At 37.6% G+C, this 16,837-nt stretch overlaps 1 long non-coding RNA gene across 1 annotated transcript; it reads right to left on the bottom strand.

The window, feature by feature from the left end:
* Positions 1-1,817: 1,817 nt before the first annotated feature.
* Positions 1,818-16,036, bottom strand: LOC104228255 (uncharacterized). Its single transcript, XR_711303.2, has 3 exons — positions 15,573-16,036; positions 8,682-8,746; positions 1,818-2,195 (listed from the first exon to the last, which is right to left on the bottom strand). It is a non-coding gene; the product is annotated as an uncharacterized lncRNA (long non-coding RNA).
* Positions 16,037-16,837: the final 801 nt, after the last annotated feature.

The raw sequence follows: 16,837 nt of genomic DNA, 5'->3' as shown, positions 1-16,837 counted from the left end.
TTTTCGAAAGCTTTGAAAAATGGTCAAAGTCAAATTTTGATTTTTGAAAAAAAATATTTTTGAAAAATCTCAAAAAACTTACAAAATTTCATGGACAAATATGTTTTTTATGGAAAAATATCGGAAAAGGAAAAAGAAAAATCTATGGACAATGGGCCATTAGTATATGTTAGATAAAGAAAAACAAATATTATCTCGAGCAGCAGGAGTAGTCTTTTTTTGGTTTTCCATGATTCCATCCGATGCTTAGTGTATTAAGCCAGACTATTTCGATCCGTGCCGTGTGAGCCTATTAAACTATCGGATTCACACCACGTAAGGCATATCAAAGGCCTATAAAAAAAAATCATTTTCAGAGCTTGAAGTCGAGATCTCTGGGCAAGCCAAGCCGCCCATGCTAAGGTTCGTTGTTCCTACGATATAATTCTGATTTAATTTGCTATTCTTAAGAACACGTTAGGATGTACATTTTCTATGTAAGAAATCGCTGTTGCAATGTCTTTGGTGCTTTAATATTAAACCTTCTCAAAAGAACAATAAACCCCTTTACAAATTAAAAAAAGAAAAAGAAAAAAGAAGGCAACTTTTGGGGAATATTTGTCAATTTGATTCCATTCGAGAGTATTCATGGCCACACTTTGTCAAAGCAGTAGCAGTAGTATTATTATTTAAGTGCAGTAATTGTAACTGCTTTATTCAACTAGTCGTTGTTAAATAATTGGAGAGCAGGAAAAGAGAATTTCAACGGACTACTTACTTTAAAAGGCACAATTTGATTGTTGATATATATATATACACACTGCTTTTTCTTTTGTTTGCTAAAAAGCATAAAAAAGCTACGTCAAAGTAAAGTAGCGCCTAGGGATCCTCTACTTAAAACTGTTTTAGTTAATGCAGAATTTGAAACTGCGAATCTAACAAATTGCCGTTGGGAGTCCGGAATCTTTTTATTGTCTTTTTGGATAAAAATTACATAAATAAGTATAAAACAAAAGTTATCTTTCTATATATAACGCCAAAACATACCATGTTATACCTTAATGATAACTTTTACCGTTAAGGTATAGCGTGATGTGTTTTGGCGTTATATATACTGACATTTGACTGACAGGTATAGCGTGCTGTATTTTTACGTTATATAGCGTAAAAATACAGCACGCTATACCCCTAATTAAATAATCCCCTTCGTCTTCTTCCTCGGCCAGAACGAACCCCCCCTCCTATTTTTTACTTCAACCAGTTTCTAGTCCCCCTCCCCATCGTCTTCTTTAAAAAAAATTGTGGGCCCCACCCGCGCACAAAACATTAAGAACGTAGGTCCTATATCGTAGTAGAGCATTGTATTATTGTGGTTTCACAATTTCGGACTCAAATTCACACAAAACACTATATCGAGGTATTTCGATTTATTTTATGTCGAAACTTATATAGTAATGCATATATATTAGTTGATTGAATGTGTTTCCATGTCGTTTTGTGTTTTATTTGCGGAACTAGTATCTTATAGTATAAAATTGAGAAATAATTTTTTCTGTTAATATCAGGATTTAGATATTATTGTTTCCATGTCGGTTTGTGTTTTATTTTTGTGAAACTAGTATGTTATATGTATTTTTGTGAATGTTATGTGATTAAAATGTATTTTTTGTTTATATTTAGTTTAGATTATTTATTAGCGTAGTAAAATGTAGAACCTTTTAGCGCAGTAAACTGTAGAGTAATTTAGCGTAGAATCCTTGTAGTTTAAGTATTTCTTATATTGGTAGATGAAAATATATACTTTGTACAATTAAATAATTAAAAATTAAGAATGTAAATTATAAAACAAACACACGCAAAATTATCAAAATATTGAATTTGATACACATAATTATTCATGATAGTTTGGTGCTACTGGTCTCAAATATTGAGCCTGGAACCCAATAGGTATATATACTTTGAATGAAACTGCACTTGGGACTCGCACACACTTCGTCTAGGGGGGTGGAGCATACTCTCTGGTCGAATCAGGTCCTTCCTTCTCATCTTCCGCATCACCATCCTCACGAGGAAAGGGTGTCGCGTCTCCAGATTCATCAGCATTGTTGTCGTAATCACTATTCTCTTCCTCACTCTGTGCATCTGCCAGATCCCGATTTAATACGTTGTCTTCGGGCAATTGAGTGAGTCCATGTGGTTCAACTTGCTCGTTTTTACTGCACAATCAACAAAATAATAAGCTACTGAAATTAATAAATACTTTCCATATAGCTGTATCACTTCACTTACAAGTCGTAATGTGATGAAATTCCATAATGGACATTTTTATTTTTATTTAGGTGATTACTACCGAATGGACTACCATGATCCAGCACACCAAAACTATGTGTGGGTTCATAATTTATAAAATTCATATCCGGTCGGTACCCCCTGTTAAATGTATGAGCGTTAATACAAATTCAATATAACAAAAATGTACACCATAACACAAAGGAAAATTAAAGTTTACCACTCGTCTTGTGAATTATGAAAAGCAGGCGGTGATAAATTTAAATCAAGAAAAACTTTTTCATCCGGAACCTGCCCGGCAAAAACTGCTCCAGAATAACCACCCGATGACTGGGGGTTATCCGGAACCTGTCCGGCAACCTCATTGTTGGGAACGTCTTCGACCTTGACGTACATATCCAACATTTTGATTACAAGACCCGGTATTCATCCGGAGTCCTCAGAAAATCCCTTAAAGTTTCATCATCGTAGATGTCTAACTCCGAGTAAAAAGCAGCCCCTTGTGGAGTGACGGAATACGGATATCTTTTGGTTACTTTAAGTATCACTTGGTGTTTCCTCACACGCATTTCTTTTTGCATAACAACGATATCAATTTATCGTACTCCATTGTAAGTGATAATTTAACATGACCCCGTGGAGATAAACTATACTTCACTGAGTTATTCTCCATCACAACCTCACCTCCCCCCCCCCCAAACAATATAATGAAACTCTTATTCTACGCTTTTCAGACATTACGAAAAAATGCTTGAGAATTTAACAAGAAGAAAAGATTGAATGGGAGTTAGAATTTTTTGTGAATGGATTTTCCTAAAATCCTAACCCCTTTATATAGAAAATGTGCGAGCCCGGGGGGTTGAAATTTTTTATGTATAGCGCTCTTTGAATATACGTTATACACATTTGAATTATTGTTATGTCAGTTAACTTATTGGTGGGCCCATAATAAGGGGTATAGTGTATTGTATTTTTACGCTATATATAGTGTAAAATACAACACGATATACCTGTCAGTCAAATGTCAGTATGAATAACGCCAAAACACACCACGCTATACCTTAATGGCAAAAGTTATCGTTAAGGTATGTGTTGTATGTTTTGGCGTTACATATAAAAATGTAACTTTTTTTTACACTTATTTACGTAACTTTTGTCCAAAAAGACAATAAAAAGGTTCCGGTCTCCTGGCATTGGACCCCCCGAAAAGAACAAATTTCACATAAAAGATTGGGCTTATGGTAGAGTCCTAGAAGATTTTGCTCAAAGGGAACAAAGGCAACTTAAACATTCTTTTGGTTTATAATGAACTTTAATCATAATATGGGTGGAAGCAGTAGAAACTATAAACTTTTCAATTACTTATTTCTGTAATGACCCGATAGGTCATTTCCAGTTTTAACTTTTATTTTTGTGTTTCGAGAGCTCGATTAGCTTCGTTTAGCCTTCCTCGATTTGCGTGCGTAGTCTGTGTCCTCTTTTCCGGAAAGTTTTATGAGAAAATTTACGAAAATGTGATATCGTGCCTTAAAACTCATTTGAGTTGACTACGGTCAACGTTTTGTGTAAACAAACCCGGATCAATGTTTTGACGGTCCCGGTGGGTCCATGTCGTGATTTGGAACTTGGGCATATGTCACGATCCAATTCTAGTATAGGTTGTGATGGTGCCCAGCGCTGTCGCTAGGCAAGCCAACAGTGAACTAACCACGTAATTTCCCTTTTTAATAGATTTTCAAGTAATTAAAATTTCATTAATTTAAAAGATTTAAGGAATAACAGGTTTAAAATAAATAAAACGAAAGCAACTGAGTGCAATCATAACCATAGAAATAAACCAAAATCACAAGTCTACTAATGTGCGCCAAGACCTGGTGTCACAAGTGTATGAGCTACTGTTGATACCTAATTTTTTTCTCATATATTTAAATATGCACATTTATTATTATCAAATTTACCAACATGCACAAGTGTTTTTATAATTTTTCTACAATTTTAAAGGCTCTAAATCAATTTATTTCTGTATTTTTTATCCAATAATTATCCCTCATATTATTTTATGATGATTTAATCATCTAAATTCATCATTTATGCCCATATAGTTCTTAGATATTTTAATTGCATTTTTAATAATTACATTTGCATTTTTAAGGCTAGAATTGCACATTTTGCAATAATAGCCAATATATATGTATAATTACATTATTTACATAAAAATGACTTTATATATTTTTATAATGTTAAATAATTATTTTAAATTATTTTCATTCACAAATAAATTTTTTATTATTTACTAATTATTTTTATAAATTATTTTACTAATTTAATTGGGTAGTTAAAATCTAGCCCTTTTCTAATTAAATTCGGATCTAGCCTAACCCAATTACCCCAGCCCAATACCCCATACCCGTTCAACCTCGACCCATACCAATTTTAAAACCCTGACCCAAGCCCTTGTAAAATCCCAGCCATTGATCTCAAAAGATCAATGGCTCCTAATTACTTCCCCCATTTTAATTAATCATCTCCCAACCCTAATTCATTTACCCCCATACGCCATCCTCGAATCCTCTCATCTCCTCACCCCTCACCATCTCAAACCCTAACCCGCTGTCACCATTTCTCCTTCAATTCTGGCAAAAAATGGAATCATTTCTTGATTCATTGCCTTATTTGGCCTTACTTCTTTACCTACTATCCATCTTTGATGTTACTTAAACTGGTTTGCCTCAAATGGCAAGTTGATCTCGAGAGATTCAAACTGGATCTTGTTCAAAATCTCTTATATTTTGGTTATTTCCGTCCGTATTCATCCCAATATCTGTGAGTACGAATATTTTCATATCTTTCAGTTAGGGTTTTGGATCTCTGGTTCAAACCAAATTTTGGTTCATTTTTGGTTCGCTTTAATGTTATTATTTACCGTGTTACTCGTCGAATCTGTCTATTTTTGGTTGAATTTTTTACTTTCCCAAAATTAGGGTTTAGATCTTTCCAGATCTGAAATGATTTTTATTTTTTAGTATTTTTCCTTTAATGTTTCGGTATCTCTATCTCTGTGTTTTATAGTTTCTCTACTATTTTTGATCGATTTTATTTACCCTAAAAATAGGGTTTTGATTTTCAAAGTCGAACCAAATCTGTTGTTTCATATTTGTGTATCTATTACGGTTTTCTTTATTACTTCTGACTGATTTCACTTACCCTAATTATTTCCGTCTATATGTCTTTGTATTTCTGCCTATTTTTGTAGGGTTTCGATTATTTAATTATTTCTCCTAGTATTTCTGCCTATTTGTCTTTAACTCCGGCGTTAATTGCTGATTAATTTTACTTACCCCAAATTAGGGTTTGGAAATCTTTGCTAAAAATCCAACCTTTCCTTTCCTGTACGATACTGGTACTACCTTATTTGGTTCGATTTACCTGTTCTCATTACTCCCTACCTTATTTGATCCGAAATTTTTATTGAATGATTCTGTATAATACCCTCCCTAATTTAAGTAATACTTGTCTGATTTTATGCTATTATATCATGTTAATTGATTGAAGCCGACTTTAAATTGATTATGGAATTATTCTCAATCCTTATTTGTCTATGATTGACCTATTGCCTTATTTGTCTGTCTCATTGAGTACTATTTAAACCCTTCTCCCTTTCCCCTAAAAAAGGACTCAAACTCTCTGATTCTCACTGAAAATACTTAAGCTCTCTCTTGTTCTGATTTCTGCACTAAGTATCACTGGTTTTGGCTGGCTAAAAGCCAAAGCCAAATCATTCTAGAACTTAACTGCTATGCCATACTTACTTGCTTTTTTACTTAACCGGTATGCCCCAACCTTTGCAATTTCATTCTCTATGCTTTACTTGACTAGCCTGTTTCAATTCTCAGCATGATTCTATCCTTCACATGATTACGTGATTCCATTTAGTAACACTATTAACTTAGGACTAATTTGTTTCGAATAATATGAATCCTCTCATGGGTTAACCTAAGGTTTTAATATGCTTCATGCACTGTTTGTTAATTCTATACCTGTTTTGAACTTTGCACACTATAAGTTAAGTTGTTGCTTAACTAATTTATTTCGAATAATATGAATCCTCCCATGGGTTAGCCTAAGGTTTTAATATGTTTCATGCACTGTTTGTTAATTCTATACACTATAAGCATGTAATCAGTTAACTTGTTGCTTAACTCATATGTCATGTTTGTTTAACTCAAATGTTTCTTGCTAATTACTGTTGTGATTAAACCATAACTGTTTGGAATACTAGCATGAGTATTAGCTTAATCAGATTTCAACCTGTTTGAACTATATGCTGAACATGAACCTTGTTTGCTTCCTGGTACAGTTCTGCCTGCAACTCTGTGTTCTGAACTTTCCTTCTTCTGAAATTGAACTATTTTAAAACCTGCCCTTTATTCCTTTTATGTACTGATTTTCAAAACCCCTACTCTTAGTCCCTTAGGTTCTCAACCACCCCAGTGTGAGCACTACCTATGGTCCTTGAGACTCATTTGAACTCTGACACATTGGGGGGCTGGTTTTCCAATCCTTTATAAACTATCTTCTGAATGTGATTCTGGTGTGAGCATTGCCCTGCGTCCCCTGAGGCCCTTGGGAACTTTGACACATTGGTCCTAATATGCTATGAACCCATATGATGTGCTTCAAAGTGGTTATGGTTGGAAGGCTTGGTTCCCAAGTTTACTTGGGCCTATGAAGGCTCCCTATAGTGTAACTATTACCATTATGTAATTCATTCGGCTATTCTGGTCTGTAATAACTATGTAATAACAAATTTAGGGGTATTTAGTAAAGTTGGGGGAGGTCTTTTTATATCTTTTGTTAAAACTGGGTAGAAATCCTGCCTATAGGATTTAATTATGCTGATTGAATTATGTGAATATTGTACTGTGTTTAGAAATCCTGCCTATAGGACGTTCATGATCATTTAATTCCGTATTTTACATTTTGCATACTAGAGTTTCTGCTTATAGGACTTTCGTTCAATTTTGTACATTAGAAATCATGTTCATAGGATCTATACATGTTTTCAACGAATGTGCATTAGCAATCATGCCTATATGACCTTGTTGTTTGAGCTAATTATCCTTACTGGCAATCTGTTAATTTCTGCCCGGATACAGCTACTAGATATCATGCCTATAGGATTAAAAAAATCAGTTTCAAATTTAGAAATCATGCCTGCAAGGTTTAAGTCAATTCAGCAATTAAAAAGCATGCCTATAGGAAATAAAAATCTATCTTTACGAGTTAAATCAGTGCTACACCCAGAAACCATGTCTATAGGTCTGTAATTAATAAGCTCGTAGAAATCATGCCTATAGGATCCTGTTGATCGATTTTGAATTCAGTCGCTATTCACTTAGGCAACGTATATGTAGGACTTAACAATGATTCTGGATCTAAATTGTGACATCTTGCTGCCTGAAGTGCTCAGATTCATGCTGAATAAAATTAGTAGGCAAACAAATAGGTCTTAATGCTAGCCTTAATAAAACTACCTTTATACTATGGTTTCTCACGTAGATATCCTGCCTATAAGATTCCAAAGTTAACAAATTTTGCTGATTCAATTGCTTGCTTTTGTTGCCTATGTGTGGAGGTCAATGTAAGCCCATACTTGTTCTTTATCTGAAAGTCCTATTTTTTTTGTTTGTCGCCTAGATTTCACATTTTTTTTAGTAACATAAGTTGGCCTAGAACTATCCCAAATAGAGGTCCTAATATCTCCAGGGCCATAGGAAAGGGACGGGTAGTGCACGCATAAGGAACAAGCTAGAAACTACTAGAACGCTTAAGCAACAACTTAAAGATAGTATTGGGTAGTAAGGAGATGATAACCTATGTGCTAATGCTATGAGTAATACCCCGACTTGAGGGAGTTGAAAAGTATCGCATAGAATGATCCTATTGGCTAAAAAATGTAGGACCCCCCCCCCCTCTATGCTCTTGTTTAGAATAAATTGAATATGGTACTTGTCCAAATTGTTTTCTTCCCTTTTTAAGACTAATTCGCTTAAGTTTGGCCGGGACCCACCGTTGCGGACCTCGAGGGGATCCTAACACCTTCCCCTTAAGGTAATTTCGAGCCCTTACCCGATCTCTGGTGATGTAAATTGGTACAACATGAGTTATCTGTTCTAGGTGCCCTAACGCACCTTAATCCATTTGGTAGCGACTCTTTCAATTCCAATTCCCTACCCTCTCAGAAAAGAGTTGTCCCAGAAATGTCAAAACTCGATTTCGCGAGAAAAGGGGCGCGACAGCTACTAGTAGAATATACAAAAGAATACTACACTACTATCTAAAATGAAATAGATAGAAAATAAAGCAAAAGGAAGACTTCGGCTGCTGCAGAACAAGCACAGAAGGTAGCTCACCGCAAAGCCTCGGAGTAGTCAAGGATGTGCGCCGGACTGATATCCAGATTTACCTGCCTCAGATCCTGCACATTTAGTGCAAAAGTGTAACGTGAGTACATAAACAACATGTACCCAGTAAGTATCTAGTCTTACCTCGTATTGAAGCACATATTAATTAAGTTCACCTACGGGGTTAATTCCCTCTTACAAGGTTAGAAAAGAGACTTACCTCGCCTCAAGCTTACTTTCCGGTCTAAAATCGTGCTTTAAACCCTCAATTAGTGTCAAACGACTCGAAACTAGTCAAATGTTATATAAGATAGTCAATATAATCTCAAAATTTCATATCCTAACTATTAAAGTGACTACCCAACCCCAATTGAAGAATTCCCAAAATTCAACCCCAGGCCCACGTGCCCGGATTTCGAAAATTTTCGAAGAAAATTTTTACCCATAACCTCATGAAGTCAAATATATAATTATCACCAAATTCCATAACTATTTTCGTGGTTAAATCCCATTTTTATCCAAAACCTAAGTTTTTTTAACTAAACCCTTGTTTTCACCAATTTTTTAACTCATGTTGTGTAGAAATTACTTACCTCAAAGTGCTAGGTGAAAACCCTCTTTCAAGAGCTCCAAATATCACCCAAGAGATGAAAGAAAATGAGCTAAATGGCCTAAGTCCCGCATTTAATAAAGCTGTGCACAGGTCGCAGATGTCGCATTTGCGACACCTGGCTCGCAAATGTGACAAAATCATCGTAAATGCGAACCTGGGCTCCCACTGCCAATGCGACCCAAAACTCGCAAATGCGAACTCTATCAAGGTCGCAAATGCGAGCGCTGCCCAGATTAGGCTTCTTCACAATTGCGAAGCCAATCTCGCAAATGCGATACCTGCAACACTAGCAAAGGAACACCAGAAAACTGAAGCTTTTCTCATCCTTCCGAACATGTCCGAAACTCACCCGAGCCCTCGGGAATCCACACCAAATATCCACACAAGTCTAAAAACATCATACAAACTCGCTCGCATGATCAAAACACCAAAATAACATCAAAAACCATGAATTGGAAGCCAAAACGCATGGACTAACTCATGAACTCAAAAACTTCTAAAATACTTCCGCGCGTCCGATTCCTATCAAATCAACTCGGAATGATGCCAAATTTTGTGTACAAGTCTTAAATGATATTACAGACCTACTCTAACTTCCGGAACTATTTGAACCAGATATCAAAAAGTCCACCCTCGGTCAAACTTTATAAAAACTTCAAATTTCCAACTTTCACCAAATGACCCCGAAACGACCTACAGACCTCCAAATCCACTTCCGGATGTGCTCCTAAGTCTAGAATCACCATACAGAGCTATTCCCAGGCTCAGAATCCCAAACGGACGTCTATAATGTAAAAATCCACTTCAACCCAAACTTATGAAATTCACCCAAAATGCCAACTTTCACTATTAGGCACTAAAATCCTCCCCGGTCATTCAAAACCTGATACGAACATACGCCCAAGTCCAAAATTATCATTTGAACCTATTGGAACCATCAAATCCCTATTCCGAGGTTGTTTGCTCAAAACATTGACCAAAGTCAAACTTAGCCTTTTTAGCCAAATCTTAAGGAACCAAGTGTTCCGATTTCGACCCGAACCCTTTCAAATCCCGAACTAACCATCCCCGCAAGTCATAAAATAGTAAAAGCATGTAAGTCTTAATTAGGGGAACGAGGTTCTAGAAGTCAAAACGATCGGTCGGGTTGTTACATTCTCCACCTCTTAAACAAATGTTCGTCCTCAAACAGGTTTATAATCATACCTGGAGTGCTAAATAAGTGTGGATATCTACTCCGCATGTCCTCCTAGGACTCCCAAGCTGCCTCCTCGACTAGTTGGCTCCACTAAACCTTTACCGCAGAAATCCTCTTGGATCTCAACTGGCGAACCTGCCTATCAAAAATGGCAACTGGCTCCTCCTCATAATCCAGGCTCTCATCTAATTGAATCGTCCTGATGTCTAACACATGTGACAAGTTGGCATGATACCTCCGGAGCATAGACACAAGGAAATCGGATGAACTCCCGATAGACTAAGAGACAAAGCAAGCTCATAAGAAACCTCCCCAACTCGTCGCAACACCTTAAATGGGCCTATAAACCTTGGGCTTAACTTGCCCTTCTTCCTGAACCTCATGATCCCCTTCATCGACAAGACTTTCAAGAGAACCTTCTCGCCCATGATAAATGACACATCACATTCCTTCTGATCTGCATAACTCTTCTGTTTGGATTGTGTTGTGCGAAGTCGCTCTTGAATCAACTTTACCTTTTTTCAATTCATCCTTCACCAAATCGGTACCATATTACTTAGCCTCGCCAGGATCAAACCACCCGATGGGAGAACGACATCGCCGACCATATGAAGCCTCAAATGGAGCCATCTCAATGTTGGACTGATAACTGTTGTTATAAGCAAACTCGATCAAAGTCAAGAATCGATCCCAATGCCCTTCAAAGTCAAACACACATGCTCTGAGCATGTCCTCCAAGATCTGAACTATCCACTCCGACTGCCCGTCAGTGTGTGGATGAAATGTTATGCTGAGCTCTACGCGGGTCCCCAACTCACTTTTTACTGATCTCTAGAAATGCAAAGTAAATTGAGGGCCTCTATCTGATATGATGGAAACAGGCACACCATGCAACAGAACTATCTCCTGAATATAAATCTGGGCCAACCTCTCTGAAGTATACGTAGTCACAACTGGAATGAAGTGTGCCGACTTGGTCAACCTATCAATATTGACCCAAACTACATCAAACTTCCGCAAAGTCTACGATAACCCAACTACGAAGTCCATAGTAATGCGCTCCCACTTTCACTCCAGTATAGTCATCTACTGGAGTAGGCCACCTGGCCTCTGGTGCTCATACTTAACCTGTTGGAAATTTATGCACCTAGCTACATACTCAACTATATCTTTCTTCATCCGCCGCCACCAATAATGCTGCCTCAGGTCGCGCTACATCTTCGTAGCACCTGGATGAATAGAATACCGAGAACTGTGTGCCTCTTCTAGAATCTTCTCCCTCAAACCATCGATATTAGGAACACATAGACGACCTTGGAGTCGCAGAACACCGTCCTTGCCGATAGAAACCTCCTTGGCACTACCCTATAGTACCGTCTCTTTGAGAACCATCAAATGTTGATCATCAAACTGTCGAGCCTTGATCTGCTCCAATAGTGAAGACTAGGCAACGACGCATGCAAAAACTCGGTTGGGCTCTGAAATATCCAACCTTACAAGTCTATTAGCTAAGGACTGAATGTCCCAAGCTAGTGGTCTTTCCTCTGCTAAAATGAATGCCAAGCTACCCATACTCTCCGCCTTTCTGCTCAAGGCATCCGCGACTACATTCGCCTTGCCCGAATGATACAAAATGGTGATATCATAATCCTTCAGTAACTCAAGCCATCTGCGCTGCCTCAAATTAAGATCCCATTGCTTGAACAAATGCTGCAAGCTGCAATGATCAGTGTAAACCTCACAGGACACCCTATAAAGATAATGCCTCCAGATCTTAAGAGCATGAACAATCGCGGCCAACTCCAAATCGTGCACCCGATAATTTTTCTCATGGATCTTTAGTTGTCATGAGGCATATGCAATAATTCACCCCTCCTGCATCAATACACAACTCAAACTAACGCTTAAAGCATCGTAATACACAATATACTTCCCCGAACCGGAAGGCAACACTAGAATTGGTGTAGTCAAAGCTGTCTTGAGCTTTTGAAAGCTCGCCTTGCAATCATCAGACCAACAGAACGGAGCACCCTTCTGAGTCAATCTAGTCAGAGGCACTGCAATAGATGAGAAGCCCTCCACAAACCGGCAATAATAACCTTCTAACCCCAAGAAGCTCCTGATCTCAATCGCCGAAGTGGGACGAGGCCAACACTGAACTACCTCAATTTTCTTGGGATCCATCTTAATACCCTCGCCTGATACAACATGCCCCAAGAATGCTACAGAATCTAGCCAAAACTCACACTTGGAGAATTTAGCATATAACTTCTCTTCCCGCAATTTCTGAAGCACTACTCTCAAATGCTGCTCGTGCTCCTCCATGTTGCGCGAGTAGATCAAAATGTCATCAATGAAGACAATGACAAACGAATTAATGTATGGCCTGAACACCCTATTCATCAAATCCATAAACGTCGTTGGGGTGTTAGTCAAGTCGAAGGATATCACTAGAAACTCATAATGGCCATATCTAGTATGGAAAGCAGTCTTCGGAACATCCGAGTCTCGAATCTTCAACTGATGGTACCCCGACCTCAAGTTGATCTTGGAGAATACCCTAGCACCCTGCAACTGGTCAAACAAATCATCAATACGCGACAACGGGTACTTGTTCTTAATGGTAACTTTGTTCAACTGGCAATAGTCAATACACATCTGTATAGTCCCATAACACTGGTGCCAGGTGATACACTTGGTATGACAAACCCCTTTGCTAGCAACTCCTCAAGTTGTTCCTTACGGTATGGTGGGATAGATATACGTTGGGTGCCTGGAGCCAAATAAGTACAAAATTCAATATCACGATCTGGTGGCATGCTTGGGAGATAAGAAGGAAACACATCAGAGAACTCCCGGACTACGAGCACTGAATCAATTGCTAGAGCCTTTACGCTAGTATCCCAAACATAAGCTAGATAAGCCAAACAACCCTTCTCAACCATATGTCGAGCCTTCAGAAAAGAGATAACCCGACTAGATGTACTGATAGACTAACCCTTTCACTCCAATCTAGGCAACTCTAGCATCACTAAGGTAATAGCCTTGGCATGGCAATCAAGGATGGCGTGATATGGGGATAATCAGTCCATGCCTAGGATGATCTTAAAGTCGGTCATATCAAGCAACAAAAGATCCTCTCTAGTCTCGTAATTATAGAATGTAACCGCATAGGAACGATAGATCCGATCTATAACAATAGAATCGCCTACAGGTGTGGACACATAAATAGGAGTACCCAAGGACTCGCGAGGGACATCCAGGAAATGAGCAAATAGAGATGACACATATGAAAAGGTAGACCCTATATCAAATAATACTGAAGTATCCCTACCGCAGACAGAAATGATACCTGTGATAAAGGCATCTAAGGCCACAGCATCTAGTCTGGCCGGAAAAGCATAGAACCTAGCTGAGCACTGACTGGCTGGCCTCCGCCTGACTGAATAGTAACAAGCTGACCTCTCCCTTCCTGGCCTCCACCTCTAGGACGGCCCCTACTCGCCTGCCCTCCGCATCTGGGCAGTCGGATGACTGGTGCTATAATCATGGGCCAATGGTCCTGTTGTACTACCTCTCCCCTAAATTTGGGACAAAACCTCTTCATGTAGCCCAGATCCCCACACTCGTAAAAACCTCTCGACACCATAGACTGTTGTCTTGAAGTCTGACCCTGATGGCCTGAATACCCACTGAAAGAATCCTGAATAGCGGGTGGGCGGTAAGAACTCTCTTGCATGGCACTGAAATAGGGTCGCACTTGTCACACCTCCTTTTTACCACCCGAAGGGTACAAGGGAGTTTTTCCAATTTAAGTGACATTATTCGAAATGAGATTATTTTATTTTATTCAGAGTCGCCACTTGGGATATTTTAATTGGTATCCCAAGTCACCGGTTTATTTTAAATCCCAAATCGAGGAAAATTCGACTTTCCTTTTGAAGTCTGCGAACCAGAAATTCTGAATAAGGAATTCTGTTAACCCGAGGGAAGGTGTTAGGCACCCCCGAATTCCGTGATTCTAGCACGATCGCTTAAACTATCAAAATTGGCCTATTATCTGATTTTAATACATGTTTTAGCATATGGTACATTTTTAACTTATTAAACCGCTTTTAATTATTTTTAGGAAGATTCAACATTATTTAAAACATACCTTGAACCATGCCACATGAAATGCACCCGCGGTCCACGACACATTTTATTTAACGTTTTTGAGATTTGGATTTGGGTCACATGAAATGCACACCCGAGTTTAAGGAAATTAATTTAAATTACGCGCCTAAAGCAACTACGCCTTGTCAAGTTTGTGAGGACCATGAAAGATTCAACTAAATGGCACACCTCGATTTCTAAATGATTAAAATTAATTAAATGAGGGCCATGGGCTTAAGGATTTTATTTGGCATGTCACGCCTCCAATTATTTAAAAAAGGTTTATTATTCGAAGTTGTTATAATCGGGTCATATGAAATGTACCCGAATTAGTGGCTAACTATAATTTTCTAAATGAAAGCCATGTGAATTATCTAGGGATAGGTTCCATGAATCGCTAACTACCTGTTGAAGAAAAGTTGGTGATTATTTCAAACTTAAATATGTTTTTGTCATTAAAGGTTTGCTTAAACAAAAGAACCTAAAAATGGAAAAACAAAAAAATTGTCAAGAACAAATGTCTTTCAAAAGCAGACCTACTGTTATTCATGATATACCAAAGCTAACCAAATTTGTTACTGAACTACAAATGACCAAGGCGACAGAGACTCATAGCTCAATCAAACGGGGCTGAGTATGTCAGTACAATATGCATACCTAAACAAAGAATTTCGACATCATAGAAGCAATTACATAAAGAATCCATTTTTATACAATGATAGAAATACTTTAATTCTATCAAATCTGGAATGGACCATGCGTGGGTAGGATCCCTGGACAAACAAACCTTAACTATCTCTAAAATCCAGCAAACAATTTCTTGAAAAAAGACACAGATAACATAACTAAACCGTAAATCAAAGCTCGCTAGAAATTTTATATTTTTTCATTTTTAGCAACAAATACAAGCAAATACAGATTTAGGAATGTGTACCTAAAGCCTGGGTCAGAAGTTGAATCGGCCAAACTCAACACAAATGAAGATGACAAGACCCAGCAAGCAGCCACAACAGTCAATCAGCAAATTTAGGAGAGTTTAAACGCTCAATCCATAAATACCACTTTTCCTTTTTTTTTCTTTTGTTTCTTTTAGAACTTTGCTTTCCAGATCTTCAAAGGTTTCGAACTTAAAATTTCTCTTTTCAAATACATGTGAAGGCTTTGTGCATTTCTCCGTTTTTCTTTTAGGTCATCGCTAATTGCGTGCATATGCCGATGAAATTAGAGATGAAGGAGAAGGGAGCTCCTCTTTTGGGTGTGAGCTTTTCCTTTTTTTTTTTTTGGAAAATGAGGGGTCGTTCGTTTCAGCTTGGGACTTGGAGAAAAATGAAGGAGAAGCAGAACAGACTTGTTGGGCGCCGCTTCTTCTTTTGTGAAGGGGTCTATGATCTGAGCTCTTTTTGGTCTTAGCTCCCCTTTTATGAGGGATTAGGGTAAAAAAAAAAAAGGTAATGGGTCAAATGAGTATTGGTATTGGAATTGGGGTGGGATTTAAAAATAATTTGGTCCATTTTAAGAATTGACCCAATTTTAGAACAAACAAGGCCAAAAATATATTCTTCTTAATTTCCTTTTCTCCTTTTTTTCTTTTCTTTAATTAATTAAAATCCTAAATTAATCTATTTTGTAGAAATTAAAATTCTTTATTTATTTTTAACATTAAAATAACTAATTAACTAAAAAAAATGCTAATTTTAAAGACTTAAAAGTTAAATATGTAAAAATGACAATTTTTAGGATTTTTCTATAATTTAAAAATATTAAAAATATTAAAAATGCATGAAATGCAAATAAATAAAGAGAAATTCCTAATGTCACACCTCCCTTTTTACCTGCGCCCCGTAAAGGGGGTATAAAGGAGTTTTTCCAATTAAAGGACAATCGAAACGGGATTTGTTTATTTAATTCAGAGTCGCCACTTGGGAGATTTATGGTGTCCCAAGTCACCGGTTGAATCCCGAATCGAGGAAAAATTTGACGTTGTATTACAGTCTGCGAACCAGAAATCCGGATAAGGAATTCTGTTAGCCCGGGAGAAGGTGTTAGGCATTCCCGAGTTCCGTGGTTCTAGCACGGTCGCTCAACTGTCATATTCGGCTTTAATACATGTTGAATCTATGTGCAAATTTTAACTTCAACCGTATTTTATTTATTTTTTAAGGAAAATTGCAACGTCATTAAAACAAATCTTGAACCACG

The sequence above is a fragment of the Nicotiana sylvestris genome, chromosome 9 (assembly GCF_000393655.2).
Source record: "Nicotiana sylvestris chromosome 9, ASM39365v2, whole genome shotgun sequence".
Classification (NCBI taxonomy): domain Eukaryota; kingdom Viridiplantae; phylum Streptophyta; class Magnoliopsida; order Solanales; family Solanaceae; genus Nicotiana; species Nicotiana sylvestris.
The sequence above is the reverse complement of the archived record's forward strand: the minus strand, read 5'-3'. Positions and strand labels throughout refer to the sequence as shown.